Raw genomic sequence first — 6,399 nt, 5'->3', positions numbered from 1 at the left:
TGATGAAAGTTAGAGTACTTTGAAATGGTCTGGCGTCTTGAATTTCTTATTCAAATTTCATACTCTTTGAAATATTTAGACGAATCAAGTTAATATTTTTATAGCTTATCTGACCTTCTGTAGTCAACTAAAAGCTGTCAACAGCTTTAAGTGGTTTTGTGCAGTTTCATTGACTATCATGGAGATACTGGATCTTATGCTTGTATTGTAATGTGAACAAGCATTTTTGGAAAGTCCAATCTAGTAATTTGCATTGTGGAAAGCTTTGTATTCTATATGTTTTTATTTTCACTGTATCTACTTTCATATTTTCATGTAACTGTTATGGTAATCGTTGAGAAGGATAATGTAATAACTTTTAATTAAAATGCACTTTTGGTTGAAGTTCAGACTGTTTAGATATGTAATTTTTAAATTTCTAATTTCCTTGATGTTCATTTTTGGTGGAAAAAATTTTTGCTGCCTTTGGGGTAACTAACATGATTTAACATTGGAATCATTGACTTTACCACTGGTAACTGCATAGGTTAGGTAATTTAATCTCTGATTTCAAAAGGAATTTTTTTTGGGCTGTGCCTCTCATTTTCTACTTCTGAACAATGAAACAGGAACATGCTTGGGTCAGTCAACCTGCTGAACAAAACAGATCTAATTGTTGACTGTTACTGGATAATAGTTTTAATTACCCTTTCAATGTAGACATTATTGAGAGGAGATAGTTTGTCCTTAGTTTGGTGAATGGGGGCAAATCAGACAGGCATGAATCTGTTTTAGCTTTTGGACCATTGATAAGGATCCCTGTTTTATAGTTAAGAGAATAGGTGCTAATACTGTTTATTTTTCTTGCCTAACTTTAGTAATGGTCAGAGATCAATTGTATCACAGGCTGAGATCAGTTAAGCAGCCTAGTGAGGAAAGAACCTGCAGCCTTGTCTCAGTGCCACAGTTTCATGGTATCCTCAGTTATATCTCACTAAATGTGGATTTAATTCCCAAATCTCTTTTACATCAAAAAAGGAACCAATGTTTGTTTCCTTTTCAGTCTGTCTTTTCACTTGGATCCCCAGTGTTAGCCCTTTGGCCTTCATTCAAGTCCTCAATTTTCTTGCATCAGCCTAGATTTTAGGTACCAATTGGCCATTATACTGAGGAGCTGGAATTGATCCACTTCCTGCTTTCATTTGCCATGCATTGTTCTTCTGTCAGAACAACTTGTGTTGATGTAGCAGTGTTGTATAAAGCCTCTCTGGGTTGCCGAGGTTTTTTGCTTCTGTGGTTTTATTAAATGACGACTGATAAAGGTCTGAAAGACTGAATCCATTTGCAATTCTGCAAAACTTTCCATTTGTTTGAGGTTGTAGGTAGTCATAAATGCAAATACATGAGTTACTTTCATTTCCATCCTTTTGCGATCAGATTGGATTGACTCGTAATGGAATCCTGAAGCAGATGGCTGCAGTTGGTGAACGGGATTATTTTGAACAGTGTTGGGGACAGGAAGGTTCTACACCTGTCTGTGACATTTTAGTGATCTTAAAGAAACACAACAGATTTTTCTATTTGGACACCGTTTTCCTTCTGCTTTTGGTCCCCAGGTAATGCATCAATTATTTCCAAGCTGCCTCCAATATCATTCTTAAATCACTTGGTAGGAAAGGAGGTATGAATCATACAAGTATGAGAATGGTGCATTGGGAGGATTAATTTCTCCCTGCATTCTCTTCCACCCCCACAATACCAAATAATCAAGTTTGAAGACCGGAAACTTATTTGTGTTGAAGATCACAAACTAACTTCTGCCTCTCAATCCAGCATATTACACACTTAGTTAATTTATCTAGATACAAGCCTACAGACTTGGTGTGCAAAGTAGTTGTGAATGTGTTGTTGTTAAGCAGACTAAAGTTCACAATAAGCCTATGAGCCTCTGCCTGGAGCATGTATGCTGCTAGTTTGAATTTGCAAGAGAGTGATTATTGCTGCAGCCTTAATCTGCATTAGCTTCAGATTAAATTAAGAATACATTAGCCAATGACTTGTCTGTTGACATGGTACATTGTCTGCTGTGGGTACTGCGTGACAGCAGTTCATGTATGTGATACTCTGAATACAGTATATCTGGAGGTACTAAGATGCTTGGTGGTTGTACAATAGGCAGATCTTCAGTGGAGAAGAGGATCACCAGTTAAGACCATAAGATATAGGAGCAGAAGTAGGTCATTCAGTCCATCATGTCTGCTCTGCCATTCAATCATGGCTGATCCAATTCTTCTAGTCATGCCAACACCCCTGCTTTCACCCCATACCCTTTGATGCCCTGGCTAATCAAGAACCTATCTATCTCTGCCTTAAATGCACTCAATGACTTGGCCTCCACAGCCACTTGTAACAACAAATTCCACAGATTTACCACCCTCTGACTAAAGTAATTTCTTAGCAGCTCTATTCAAAATGGATGTCCTTCAATCCTGAATTCTTGTCCTAGACTCCCCTACCATGGGAAATAATTTTGCCATATGTAATCTGTTCAAGCCATTTGTTTCTATTAGATCCCCCTCATTCTCCTGAACTCCAGGGAATACAGCCCAAGAGCTGCCGGATGTTGCTCATATGGTAACTCTTTCATTCCTGGAATTATTCTGGAGAATTTTCTCTGAACCCTCTCAAATGTCAAATTTCAAACCCTCTCAAATCCTTTCTAAAATAAGGAGCCCAAAACTGCAAACAATACTCCAAATGAGGTCTCACGAGTGCCTCAACATCATATCCCTACTTTTATATTCTATACCACTAGAAATGAATGCCAACATTGCATTTGCCACCTTCACCACCGACTCAACCTGGAGTTTAACCTTTAGGGTATCTTGCACAAGGACTCACAAGTCCCTTTGCATCTCTGCATTTTGAATTCTTTCTCCATCTAAGTAATAGTCTGCCTGTTTATTTCTTCCAGCAAAGTGCACGGCCATACACTTTCCAGTTTCCAAGCCTAGTAACTTCTAAGGTAGGGACGTGTTTGGCATAACTTTGTAGGCCGAAGGGCCTGTATTGTGCTGTAGGTTTTCTATGTTTCTATAACATTGTATTTTATTTACCGCTTTGCCCATTCCTCTGGAGTATCTAAGTCTCTCTACAGGCTCTCTGTTTCCTCAGCACTTCCTGATCCTCCACCTATCTTTGTATCATTGGCAAATTTAGCTACAAATCCATTAATCCCATAGTCGAAATCAATGACCTACATTGTAAAAAGCAGTGGTCCCAACACTGACTCCTATGGAACTCCACTAGTAACCGGCTGCCAGCCGGAATGGGATCCCTTTATTCCCACTTCCTGCTTTCTGCCGATCAACCAATGCTCCGCTCATGCTGGTAACTTCCCTGTAGTTCCATGGGCTCTTGTATTGCTAAGCAGCCTCATGGTGCGGCACCTTGTCAAAGGCCTTCTGAAAATCCAAGTACACCACATCCACTGCATCTCCTTTGTCTACAATGTTTATAATTACCTCAAAAAATTGCAGTGGGTTAGTTGGGCAGGATTTTCCTTTCAGGAAACCATGCTGGCTTTGGCCTGTCTTGTCATGTGCCTCCAGGTACTCTGTAATCTCATCCCTAACAATCGATTCCAACAATTTCCCAACCACTGATGTCAGGCTAACAGGTCTATAGTTTCCTTTCTGCTGCCTCGCACCCTTCTTAAATGGTGGAGTGACATCTGAAATTTTCCAGTCATCCGTTACAATGCCAGAATCTATCAATTCTTGAAAGATCATTGTTAATGCCTCTGCAATTTCTCCAGCTACTTTCTTCAGAACTTGAGGGTGCATTCCATCAAGTCCAGGAGATTTATCCACCCTCAGACCATTAAGCCTCCTGAGCACCTTCTCAATCGTAATTTTCACTGCACGTACTTCATTTCCCTGATAACTCTTGAATGTCTGATATACTGCAGATGTCTTCCACTGTGAAGACTGATAAAAGTACGCATTCAGTTCCTCTGCCATCTCTGCATCTCTCGTTACAATACCTCCAGTGTCATTTTCTATTGGTCCTATATCTACCCTCTTTTACTTTTGATATATTTAAAGAAGCTTTTAGTATCTTTTTTGATATTAATCGCCAGCTTCCATTCATAATCCATCTTTTCCTTCTTAAACCAGTTTAGTTTCCTTCTACAAGTTTTTAAAAGCTTCGCAATCCTCTATCTTGCTACTAACTTTGTATTCATTGTATGCCCTCTCTTTTGCTTGTACTTTGGCTCTGACTTCACTTGACTTCACAGTAGTGTCATTGTTCCATTTGAAAATTTCTTCTGTGCTTTCTAATCACTGACTGGGAAATTGTTGAACCAGGTTGCCATCTAATATGCCAATTAGATTATTTTAAATAGTGTTTGAGAATGGATAAATTATATATGGCAAGAAATACTCTGTTTTTAGAGCTTGACTATTTCAATTGACTCTCCTTCACTAACATGCAAATAAGGACACCTGTGACCTTCAAAGCTGACCTGAATTTAATTGGATTTCATGTATTTCTATTTTTTATTTGGCGATTCAGTATAACCTTCTGGTCCTTCAGGTGAGGCCACCCAAGCAACCCCCGACAAACTCAATTAACTCAACCTAATCACAGGACAATTTGTAATGACCAATTAACCTGCCCATCTTTGGACTATGGGAGGAAACCAGAGCACCTGGATCAAACACATGCATTCTATGGGGAGAACGTTCAGAGATGCCTTACAAAATGGTGCCAGAATTGAACTCCGAACTGTGGAGCACCCTGAGCTGTAACAGTGTCATGCTAACCTCTATGCTACTATGGTGCAAACTTAAGTTGATTGGAGTTCATACCAGTCAAATGGAAGGTAGTCTGTTTTCTGGAAATGATAGTACTAGCTTTAAACTCTGCATACTTTTGCTTTGTGGCTTCAATTTCCATGACTTCCATGTTTTCTTGTCCTGTTGATTATATTTTTCTGTACAATATCTCTTAGAAACATAGAAAATCTACAACACATTTCAGGCTCTTTGGCCCACAATGTTGTGTCGACCATGTAGCCTACTCTAGAAACTGCCCAGGTTTTCCATACCGCATATTTTTCTAAGCTCCGTGTACCTAGCTAAGAATCTCTTAAAAGATGTGGCAATGGGTATTATCTAATGTAGGATACAAAACGTGTTTTGTTTTTCAGTTTGTTGTGGTAATATTGTATAGCTGAATGTAGCAACTTTGTCAATGATGACACAGTATTTGTGTTTTTTCCCATTCAGTAGGGAATGGTAAAAATTACATCAAAGTTACAACAAAGCCTTTGCTACTGTAACTTTTGGAAGTATTTCTGTGTATTTTCAACATTCTTTGAAAATTTTTATAATTGAAATTTTAAGATTTTGAAAGTTTTTTTTGCCTCCTCACCCCTTTCCCATATTTTAAAGCAAGTGGATGAGATTTCCTAATCCCTTCCCTCAGTACAGCAAAATTGTAACATATTGTCTTAATTCAAACTGCTGTACAGAATTGTGACCTCTGCTTTGTTTAGCCCATGATAATGACTCTAATCTTTTGCAGACCACAATGTCTGGTGTTGCATATGTATATATAAACCGAATAACAGGAGGTGTGTTTTCTGAGGGGCTGGATGTTGCAAAACGAAGTGAGAGTTAAAAAGCTTCTGTCAAGCCTTTAGAGTAGTGGTCACCAACCTTTTTAAGCCCAAGATCCCCTACCTCGGCCTTAGTGAAAGGCGAGATCGACCCCAGATCAATTAGTTACACACATCCGGGGCAGAAAAGACCAGAAGTAAAATCCGGCAACCCGGAAGTAGAAATAATGTATAAACTCTAGAGGTACCCACCCTTTTTTTGCACCGCGGACCGGTCTAATATTGATAATGTTCTTGTGGACCAGGCGGGGGGGGGGGGGGGGGGGGGGTGTTAAACACGATGGGAATACAGCGGTACTCGAAGCAGGTTCCTTATGTCCAGTCTATTCCGCAATTTAGTTTTTGCGGCTCTCGGCACTTAGCTGCTGTCCTGCGCTGCTCATGTTTTTTCTGCTGAAAAAACTCAACGGGTTTGTCTTTAAGTGCTGGGTGCTTGGACTCAGGGTGCCGAAGCAGTTTTGAGGGCTTCATTGCCTCATTAGACAGCTTCTGGGCCTGAACTCCGGCCTCCCGTCCACCCGCTGCCAGATGCCTTGGCCAGGTGCGGTTGGTCGTAGGTCGGGTGAGAGGACAAGGCCAGGGCCGGAGGTTCCCATGCTGGGGCCGCAGCGGTTGCAGTCTGGAGAGAGCGAGTGATCGAGCGAGGAGTGTGTTAGGACACGCGCCCACCCCCCCCCCTCCCCCCCCCCCCGTAGGATCTATCGGCCGACAAAAGTTTGCTTCGGTAGATTGCA

At 40.6% G+C, this 6,399-nt stretch overlaps 1 protein-coding gene across 7 annotated transcripts in view; it reads left to right on the top strand.

Moving 5' to 3' along the window:
- Nucleotides 1–6,399, top strand: part of LOC140731223 (protein MTSS 1-like) — a 306,022-nt gene that overhangs the window by 1,267 nt on the left and 298,356 nt on the right. The window lies entirely within an intron of this gene.

Source organism: Hemitrygon akajei, chromosome 1 (assembly GCF_048418815.1).
Source record: "Hemitrygon akajei chromosome 1, sHemAka1.3, whole genome shotgun sequence".
NCBI lineage: Eukaryota > Metazoa > Chordata > Chondrichthyes > Myliobatiformes > Dasyatidae > Hemitrygon > Hemitrygon akajei.
This window is presented reverse-complemented; position numbering and strand designations above follow the sequence as displayed.